Raw genomic sequence first — 11391 nt, 5'->3', positions numbered from 1 at the left:
TATACGGGTACCACACGCGTCTAGACGCCCGCGACAGTTGGGTGCCCTGCCCCGGGGGCGCCACGGACTGGACATCGCGTAGGTGGTCCGTAGCTTGGAGCGCGCACGGGGACACTACCGACAAAAAAGCAGTACCAGCCGGAAAATTGCGGGTCGCCATCTTTATGGCCGACCAATTAGTCACTTAGGCAACGGCACAGCCCTTACCCCCCCACTCCCCCACTAGGAGGGCACCCCGGAGTGCTATGCAGCCATACGCCATACAGAGCGGTCCCTTCCCTGGCACCCCCTCCAACTACAGCCCCCCTCCACGTCAACCTCCTTCAGCCTACACGCCGGCCGAAAGTTATGTCTTTTCTCTCCCCCCACCCAGCAGAACTCCGTCCCCAGATTCTACGCGCGCCTCCGTCTTTTCTTCGCTCTGACGCCTCTGTTCGTTCCTGTTACCCTCGTTGCCTCAACGCCAACGCACCGACGTCCTCTTTTTTTTTTTTTTTCGCCTTGTCCTCTGCTCTGCATCTTCTTCTCTTTCTTTTCTTGTTTTTTTTTTTTCGAGGAATGTCCGAAGAAGAAGCTGCTGCCTTTAAAGGTGCAGGGGTTACCAGAAAACGAATCTTTCCGTAAATGGCGCTCCCCCGCTGGCAGCCGCAGGAGACGTTGTCCACTGAACCCGGCGACTGCCGGGACTGCTACCCACCCAGTTCTTCTTCTTTCGTTGAATACTGCCCACCGGTTTTCGGGGCTGCAGTTGTGTTTTCTTCTATCCTTCCACATAAGTGCGAGAATTCCGTGGCTCCTGTACACACCGCGAAGCGTCAAACGCATGATCGAACTATATACACCATCTCACAAGTCGTTTGGAGCGCTGCCGAAAGTATTGCGTACAAAGGCAATATCCTCGCGCAGCGAAATATAGTTCCGAGCGTAATAGTCTTATTAACTGCAGGATTAGAGAGTTTTGCTTTTGCTTGGTACTTGATACATAGATACGTGAAATGTTAGAAAATTTACACATGCATGTCGTATACACAACGAATTCAGCAGCGGATGACTAGACGCCACGAGGGACATTCGGCCTTCCTATTGGCTAACGAGCGCTGAAGCTTCCACAGTGCTGGAAACAACATGTGAGATGCAGGGATAGTTGTTGCTTCTTTGTGCAGAGATTTGCACGCACTGACATGAAGGACCGTAACGATGCGTGTAGCTACGGCGAAAGGAAAACTACGCCGTTCTTTTCACGTGCGTTGAAATAAAGCGTTCTATGTCTCCTTCCTTCTGGCAGGAAAATTAAAGAACAGAAAGATCCCTATCAAGCTTAATGACTCTTTAAAGAAATATTTGTATATTCTACTCGCTTTCGCTTAATTGCCATAATGAGAGAGTTCTAAATGCATACCTCTAACACTTTTCTGGATTTTGCCTGATTCCTGGCCAGTCCCCCTGAGTGGGTAGGTACCACTAACCTTAAGGTCATCATCGCCATCATTAAATAACCCCGTGGACGCATACACCGAGTTAGGCTTCCTCTCGGCGAAAACGCTTGGTCACGAAGGGGTCATGTGGCGGAACCCGCCACGATCGAATGTGGGCACTGAAGTCCGCCTTATTGTCTTGACCATTGTTGGGCACTTTGGGCCATACATTAATCTATGGGTTGAGGGGGCTGCAACCCCGGGCCCAAGACTGCCAGTGATCCTCATGAAACGTGTTTCCTTAACGGGCCCCTCAACAATTTTAAAGGCGCTCTTTGCAGGGCCCCGTCAGACATATAGGGAGCGTTTTACAGCAACATTTCTTCAAGATGGTTCAGCAGTAGCCGAAATAGTGGCAAATAATGTGTACTGCGAAGAGACGACGTGTCCTTTATGCACAAAGGCTCTCCACCGTTGCTGCTCGACCAGCGCCCACAAGCGAGCTTCTTTTCTTGCCTTCTCCCATAAAGAGGCGAGGATTCACCTCCTATAGTATATGTGACCTCTGGTATTCGCCTAGATTGCATGTCCCACATGCAGAGCAATTTGAAGCATCCATATTAGCAAAAATCTTTGATGCTTAAATACACGGGCTTCTCTTTTTCGAGTGATGTGGATTTGTAACTAACTTCGCGGTTGCTACGTGCTCCTTAGGCAACACGCATTAGATAACAACCTTATGAAAAAACAGGTTTCTGCAAAGCAGAGTTATATATGTATATGCAAGATACCCAATCATGTATGTTCATAGGCATGTAACTTTCATCAGAGAATAATTAAACTTGAAAACAGAAGGCGAAACGCGAAACCTGTAATAGTCTAAATATTTGGCCCCTCAATCAATCAATCAATCAATCAATCAATCAATCAATCAATCAATCAATCATCATCGCCATCAACAACATCATCATCACCACCACTACCGCCATTATCATCATCATCATCATCATCATCACCACCACCACCACCACAGTGGCCCGGGGCCGCTGAATTTCTTAACCCGGCATTCAGTGTGAGAGGAGTGCGTGAGCGCTTCGTATTCCTGGTCATGAGCTCCGTAATTTTCCGCAATAGCAATGTGAGAGCCCACTGAAACTTGAGCATGAAGTCTTTCCTGCTGAGTTCTTTCGTGAGAGCCAGCGGCTTTCCTTGGTCGTGCCCACGTTATCGTGCACAAACTGGCACGCTTCGAGCGTATATACATAGGTGAAACGTTCCGCATGCGCGTTCGCAACACTTGGTGCATACATAGGATCAACCATAGTTCGAAAGAAAGTTTCACGTCTCCCATATCTATCTTTTACTGACATTAGTTTGTAGGATATCTGGTGGCTAAACCCGTCTGTAGCTAACATATTGCCACTATTATGGCAACATATATGACGACGCACATAAAAGAAGGCGAGACATGAGTCAGAAACTTCGTTTGCCCTGCTTTCTTGTCGTTTTTAAGCGTGCGCTTCCTTGTCTCTTACCAACCCTGTCAATTTGTCTGCAGTGTCACAGGCGTATTGATTCTTTGTGCACGCCGACATATCATCTCTTAGAGGTCGTGTTAAAAATATTCCAATTAAAACTTTACCGATCAGTACTATAGTACCTGAAACCAGAACACGGGTAGTATGCAGCTTACGCTGCGGTCATTGGCCGCATTACAGGATGACTGAGCAAGAAGAATGTGCAACCTTGATAGTGGATGCGTCAACTTCTTTTGCCTACAGAAATGAAACGCAGAAAGGGCAACAGGCGGCTTCTTGTTAACCACTTCTGTCAGCCGTTTTGAATAACCACATTCGGAGAGAAGCTTTCAAATACCTGTCTCCAACTATGCAATCTTGTCACTTTCGCGGGGAAAAAAATAGAAAAAGAAAGCTAAGTCAGATGACTTTTATAGTGATCGTACTTTCGCCTAAACTGAAACTCGCTACTGTGCCTGCCGCATATTCCTTCCGTGAAGTTATGCGGCTTGTCTATGTAAGCACGTCTTGAAAGGGCACGGTTTTCGCGTCATCTCATCCCTTTTCCGGAAGGGCTGGGCGCATTTCAGCCGCAACCTAAAGCAAAGAAAACAAAAACGAAATCTCGTTTCGTCGCTGCTTGACGCGCGTTCGCATACGTGATTAAACACCACGAGTACGTGTATAGGGCCAAGTGACACGCCGCACACGAGAATGACGATTCAACGTCCCGACGGATGCCCTCCTCTCGACTGCCGGAAGTCTGAGAAAGACTTCCGGACCTTGTCGATGCGCGTATCCGCCTTGTTTTTTATACGCATCACGGATGCGCCGCCCGTATATTTATACATTTCGCGTCGCGCCCCAACTCCGAGGCGTGCGCGGCTATTACTGCGAGGTCCGCATATACGAGATGGAGAGAAAGGACGCCCGCTATATACGGGGGCGAGAACCGCCTCGTCTCACGCGGCGGCCGGAGCTGGCCCTTCTTCGCTGCAGCTCCCGCGCACACGCACACACAGACGCTCTCGCACGCTCGCGCATAATCGGGGCCAAAATCGCGCGCCGCGCAGTCCCTTGGCGATCCACAAAAACCGTTGTCGGCCACGCACGGAGGCTGTCTATGCGCGTGTGTGTGCGTGCGTGCTATAGCTGAAGCGCTGCAGATGGGCGAATGCACACGGTGGAGACCGATTCGACGCCGCATGCAGCGCACTTCGTCATGCTCCCGGCACGAACTCCTGTGCTTGGGGGAGAAGCTCCGGGGCTCGAAGGCGGGAGCGCTCGGGAGGAAAGAGCAAGAAACGGCGCGCGTCTGTACTGCAGTGAAGATCCGCGCGCGCGCGCGCTCCAGGCGAGCGAGCGGGGCAGAGCGCACGCGAGCCTGAAGCGAGAACCCGGACTTGCGACGGCGGCGGCGGCGGGGGGAGGGGCGGCCCACTGGGCGTCATGATGCGCGCCGACTCACGCTTTCTGACGAGCGTGGCCGCGCGCCGTGGCGATGCTCACGCGCCGCACAGTAGCCAGCCGCGCTGATGTTCTTGCAGCTGTTGTTGCTGCTGCGGAGGCCTGTAACAAGGCTGGCCTCGCTGCACCCGGACTTTACTACGCCACCAGAGCACGTATGAGAGAACGGGGAACCAGCCTCGAGGGGTGGCCATGGTGGTAGAAGAGAGAGGAAAATAGGGGGGGGGGGGAGGCTTCGTGTGGGGAAGGGTGTAGGTGTAGGGGGGGGGGGGTCGAAGTATAGCTCGCCGGTGGCGTGCGCAGAAAGGCAGCCAACGTGTATATCAAACCGCACGGACAAGCTACCGTGTTGAATCGTGTACAAGAGGCCAACTGTCTACGCCCCCCCCCCCTTCCCCTCCAATACCTTCTGTCGCCGAAGCGGGTCATAGGTGTCATGTAGGGAGCGGTGCAACGTAACCCTTTCAAATAGATCGGATTGGTGCTTTTACTACGTCTGTAAAGAGTATAGTGTCCTATAGGTGCTACACTGTGGGTGATGGACGTGCTCACCCATATTTCAACATGACTTTCTACAATGCTTCTGTGCATGTTAATGTCTACCGACGCGACTTCACCGAAGGACAGGGCGGGTACGCAATACATGCACACAAGCAGATTTACACACAATGGCCTGCGACGGTAGCACCTTTCGCTCATTAGAGCGCAGGAAGTGTGTTGCACTTGGAAGAGTAGAACATGCCTACCTGCCGTCTTCACTTTGTTCACGTGAACACTCTCCTAAGGAGAACCGCGATTTTCCCAGTTCACAATTTTTATGTGAAGCTATTTTTAAATTGGCGTTGTCTAGATTAAACGTAAAATCTTACCGCCCAATTTAAAAATAGAAGGAAGACATTCGTCGATGACGCTCACCGCGAATTCAATGCACTTTCCATAGGCCTCTCTAAAAACACGCCCACACCCTCCACCCCAAAATTGTGAAAAAAATTTCCCAATGACTGACTCGGTCATGGATTCAAGCAGGAAAACGGACAACACAAGATAACAGTGCAGCTAACTTCAGTCGAAAGTCAAATTTATAAATAACTGAGCCCGAATTCACAAAACACCTTTTCGCTAGAACTGGTCGTAAGAGCAAACACTAGTCAACGCTGATGCTTGACACATCATTAACAAAGCGCTGGCAGCCAGTGACAAAGAGCACTTGCGAACGAAAAAAAGCTTTGTGAATTCGGCTCCCCGGATGCTGCAAGCAGAAATGTGCTTAAGCAATGCGAACTGGTTATAAGCAGTGCCCTTAACTCATTCGTGTCTCTCGGCGCCCCCTTACGGACGTGAAAGGACGGGAGCACCGGCGGCTCGGCCGATCTCTCGCCATGTTTCAGTAGCAATTGCGCCCGTTCGCCTAATGTGTACGCTCGTCGCTCGCGCCGCACAGAGTCACAGGCTCACGAGTCGAGCAGTAGCCGCCGCCGCCGGGCGCAGCGGGCCGACTTTCGCTGTACAGTTATACGCGCCCGTCTCGCCTCTGTTGCGTACAGCGCCGCCGATTCCTGGAAGTGAAGGCGACGGGCAGCAGCGCAGGCATACGCGCGTCGCACTACCTATGTCGTACAGTCCGTGAAACGTCGGAACAGCTGTAGCAGCTTGCGAGTGTGATATCGCGCTCGACAAGTCGACGGTTGATTGTCTTTACTGTCGCAATCTGGCTCGGTGGTTACATGGCAGTATATATATATCAGGGACAGACAGGAGGCCTCGAAACGCCCGTCGCGCGCCGTCTCTTTCCCTTCCGAAGCAGACCCACCGTTGGGCCTTGGGATGACCGCAACTGCAGGTTTTCACTCAAGCTGCACGGAACTGCGTTCCAGACGTTCCCCGCGTTCAGGATGTGCGAGGAAAGCCTTGGCGCGGTAGCAGCCACGCATGGGACGAGCAACGCGGATGTACTGCCCTTGGCTTCCAGATCGTACGCACGACTGGCGGCGGTGCTCAGCCGTATATGTGCACGGCGTTCGTGCGGTCAATCTCGGCATCGATGGAGACTTCCCCCTCCCTTGAAGGGGGGTTACTGCGTTCGCCAGATGGATGGATGGATAAGTGTTCGTGCGCGCACATTTGCGGGCGATGCTGGCGCGCGCGGCGCGGCGTCCGCATATAAGGCCGCCTCTTATTTGCGCCTCGATGTCGACAAATGACTCGTATGTCATCCGCGCCGACAAGTATACGCACACAAGCGGCGCTGTGTGCTTAATGCGGACGTGCTCGAGCTGCAGCTGCACGGTGCCGAACCCGAGCTACTGCTGATGGAGCACCTTCAGAGCGTGAACGTCCGTGCGGAGCGGCATCGTGGGAAAGAGACTCGAAGGGTATACATATGCCGCGGGCTTTCGCTGCACACTCGTGACCGCGTTCAAGCATGCCAGTATACGCGAGGAATCGCAAATTTGTCGAGCTGGTTATTTTTTTTTTTTCTCCTTGTAAGTCGTAGGTGTAATCGATACTTGCCGCGCAACAGCTGAACGCGCGATTCACTTTCACAGCACGTGCGACATGCAATATTGCTTGCGTGTTTTGACGCCATGGAAAGCACACGTGATTACCAACACTGGATATGTGTCGGTTGCAACTGTGGCCTCCTGCTGATGATCGCGAGGTCTAGGGATTGAACAATGATCGGTCGCGGCGACCTTGTTGGGGTGGAATACAATAATACAAACAAGAACAAAAGGAAAATGTACATGGAACTACATTTAGGGGCGCGTTATATAGAACAGGGTATAAATACATTATCTCTATTTACATACCCAAAGGTTTTCACCCATCACTGTCTTTCGGAGAGAAATGGCAGAGGTTAAACTGTATGACTTGTACTATAGTATATTGCCGACTTCCCAGACTATATTTGAAAATGACAACGCGCTGCAGAAAGCATGCATGTAAGCTGCGCTTCGTAAGCGACACATATGAGCATGATATTGATGGACGCATGCTTCAAACCTCAACGAAATGTTCTATGCGACCTATAGCACTCGCTGCGCTTGGCATTCCTTATTACTGTCATATATGTGCTGGCTGACCGCTACAGGAAGCTCTAATGAAGTTTTAATGAACTTCACCTAACTTGGAACCCGCCGCGGTGGCTTGGCGGATAGATGCTGTTGGGCTGCTGAGCACCAGGCTGCGAGATCCAATCCTGGCCGCGGCGGCCGCATTTCAATGGGGGCGAAATGCAAAAACGCCCGTGGTCCCGTGCACTGGGGGCACGTTAAAGATCCCCTGGGGGTCAAAATTAATCCGGAGTCCCCCACTACAGCGTGCCTCACAATCAAATCGTGGTTTTGGCACGCAAAACCTCGGAATTCGAAACCTGAATTGGAGCATGACTAGCGTTCATTAACCAAGCCGCTTCCGCAGTGGGCATAACACCTTCACATGTCCTTTCGCGCCTCGTGCATTTGCTACGAACACCAGAGTATATGTATATTTACGTTGCTGAAGCAAGGGAAGGGGCTTGCAAGAAAGAAGTGGCATCCGATAGCAATGTTTTCGATGTAACGCGCAAATTCGCTTAGTACCTGAGGGTGCGCCACCACGTTTTCCAGTTTCGCCATTCTGTACGGATAGCTGAAAGTTGATGGAACAAAAAAATCTAATCATCGCTATATGCACAATAAGTTATAGGGCTGGCCCGTGCATTAAATCAATTCCTGTCGAGTTGCCGTCGAAGCTGTCAGTCTTCCGTCTATAGCTCTAGAAAATTTATGGCGCACTTTTGGCCCGCCGAATGCGGTTGGTCAGGTGACCCAGAGCCAGTTATATGTTCATATGTTCCTGGAATCAACCAACAGCTTTCGAGGGTGCTGGCGAAAGAAGGTGTCAGTGCAGCGCACAAGCCAGTGTCAACGCCAGCCTAGTTCCTCCAGCGGCCGCAGGACCAACCGCACAATGACAAATGCCAGGGGATTGTTTAGAATGTGTCGTGGTCGAAGTGTCCCACCGCTTACGTTGGCGAAAGCAAGAACTTTTCAGACAGAATCTGTCAGCACAATGAACGACGCACGGAAACTCGAAGCCCAGCGCGGCGCTCTCGCTGAACACTGCGAGAAGCCCGACCATGCAATTGATTTCGGCGGCGCCTCCATGATGGAGTCAGACCAAACCGGCGAGAAGACTGTTGCTTGAGTCGCGGCACATTCAAAAATACGCGCAGCAACATCAATCAGTCGTTGGGGAAGCTCGACCCTGTGGACCCGCGGCCTTCGTGACACTACGGTGATAGTGATCTAAAGAAAGGAAAGACGCTTGATTCCGCAACCCGTGACACTACGGCAAAGGAGGAATCACAAAAAACGCGATGGGGATGGCTGTCACGTCCGCTCGTCGCCCACAAGTCAAGTCCCACGCGAGTGACGTCATTGAGCGACGTCTCTTCAGGGTTGCGGGTATGAGGGCAGCAAATACGTGCCGAAACTGGCGTGACGCATGCTCTAATAATTTATGTCGTTTTGTTTTGCTGTACAGAGCAACATAAAGTATTTCTGAAAGTCTTGCAGTAGGTTTTTTTTTTTTTTCTTATCCCTGCACGTATCGAAATTCGGTCGTTTGCCCGTTTCTTGCAACGACCGGTAGTATCGCTGTTGTACGTCCTGTTACGGCGTCGCGCTATTGGCTGGTCGCTCATAGCAGTTCCGGGCGACGAGAGACGAATTCTACAGATTTCCAAAACCGAGCGAACGAGCGACGAGAACCAGCGACGGCCCGTTGCGTAGACCCTGATGTGTATATCATGCAGTGACGATAGTGTGTACAAAATGTTGAGACAATATACTACACGAAAAAAAAAACAAGAAACTCAAAAGACACCTCATGAATCCTTAACATCAGAGTATAGCCAGTCACCTCGCCAGCAGAGAAAATGTTGTAGCTTTTGCCTATCGCATTCGCAGGTCTCGTTTACAGTGCCCAAATAGACAGGAGCAATGTAAACAACAGAGGTATTCCCGCGAAACGCAAAGCACATAAATCATCATCAGCAGCAGCAGCCTGGTTACGCCCACTGCAGGGCAAAGGCCTCTCCCATACTTCTCCAACAACCCCGGTCATGTACTAATTGTGGCCATGTCGTCCCTGCAAACTTCTTAATCTCATTCGCCCACCTAACTTTCTGCCACCCCCTGCTACGCTTCCCTTCCCTTGGAATCCAGTCCGTAACCCTTAATGACCATCGGTTATCTTCCCTCCTCATTACGTGTCCTGCCCATACCCCCCCCCCATTTCTTTTTTTTTATTTCAACTAAGATGTAATTAACTCGCATTTGTTCCCTCACCCAATCTGCTCTTTTCTTATCCCTTAACGTTACACCCATCATTCTTCTTTCCATATCTCGTTGCGTCGTCCTCAAAGCACATAAAACCGCCACCCTAAGTGTTCTCCGTGCAACGAGAACAGAAAAGAGGAAGAAAAAGATGGAGACAGAATGTGTGATGTAAACATCCCCAACAAACCGATTTGGGCTAGATCGCACAGATTCATAGAGTACTTTAACAGCGCCTACAGTTCTTTATAAGCTATAGTGTCGCGAAACGTCGGGAACTTCTTATTCTTTGGCTGGAGCAGTTTTCGCTTCTAACATTTCCCACCCGGCCAAACAGGTCTCTGTCGAAGATGTTTACATTTTAAACATTATAAAGAAAATCTCGGAACACTGCGAACAAAACAGAGCTACCACATACAAAGGGCGGAATCACAGCAGGAATAAATGACATTAGATCGGAGACCATTCCATTTAAAGAAATTATTAGGACCATGGCAACAAATGGGATGCGCAGCATAACTGCTATGAAGAAAGAAAAAAAAATCAGTAATGAGTTAGCGGGGAATGCGAGGGAAATGTGCTAGTATTACGTCGCACCTCTTCGATCCGTCGCAGGTGGCACCTGTGACATCCAGAGTGTCAATTTGCCATAAATGACCAGAAACTCTGACAAACCGGAAACTGGGGAGCAGAGCCAAAGAAATCTATCCCTTTAAATAGCAGATTAAGAATAACGATATATAGTACGGTACTATAAGTGGTCGTACAATCGCGAGAAACAGTATTCAGATCCATGGTATGGTATGGTATGGTATGGTATGGTATGGTATGGTATGGTATGGTATGGTATGGTATGGTATGGTATGGTGGTGCGAGAAAACATGCACTCGTCAACAATGAAATAAAAATTTATTTTATTCTTGGCGAGTGCACGTTTTCGGCACCATTATGCTTTCTCGCCAGGACGAGTTTTCGTTGAACACTTGACTAAGTATCGTATGAACTTTATTCAGGTCCTGAAGATCAACCCTAAGGTTGACGCAAGCGGCTCCCACGTCGGGACAGTAAGGTTTAACCTTACCACCGTATCGTAGGTCTTCTCGGCGGCCTGTACTTGATGCAAAAGAACTCCACTGTGAAGGACTCATCGCCACCAGTCAATGGTGCACAATTTTTTTCTGAATAAAGGGAAAATCAGACATCCACGCGTTCGTAGCAATTGCTACAAAGGAAACCCAGGCAATTGCTACGAACGGGTGGATGTCTGATTTTCCCTTTATTGATTACTTCTCTCCACCTTGCGGGTTTCCGCAGAACTACTACGCCAAACAAATTTTTCTGTTTCTTTTTTTTTTTTCGTAGTAGCCTCGACATGCCGGCTGAGCTCAACAGGTACAGAATACGCCCTCGTCTACGCCCTCGCATTTCACAAATGTCTATTCGTTCCTAATAGGGATATGGCCAATAGTGCGGCGTGCAATTTGTGCGGGTGCGATGAAAGTCAAGAGCACTTTCTGTGTGTCTGCCCATCCTTTGACACTCACCGACGTACTCTACAAACTAAGCTCAACCTGTTATATAAGACAGCATTCTCGGTAGAAAAGATCCTTGGACCATGGCCTATGCATTCTTGCATGCAGAAGGCCAAAAAAGCCCTTCGGTACTTCATTA

The sequence above is a fragment of the Dermacentor variabilis genome, chromosome 6, assembly GCF_050947875.1.
Source record: "Dermacentor variabilis isolate Ectoservices chromosome 6, ASM5094787v1, whole genome shotgun sequence".
Classification (NCBI taxonomy): Eukaryota; Metazoa; Arthropoda; class Arachnida; order Ixodida; family Ixodidae; genus Dermacentor; species Dermacentor variabilis.
Note: the sequence above shows the minus strand (reverse complement) of the source record.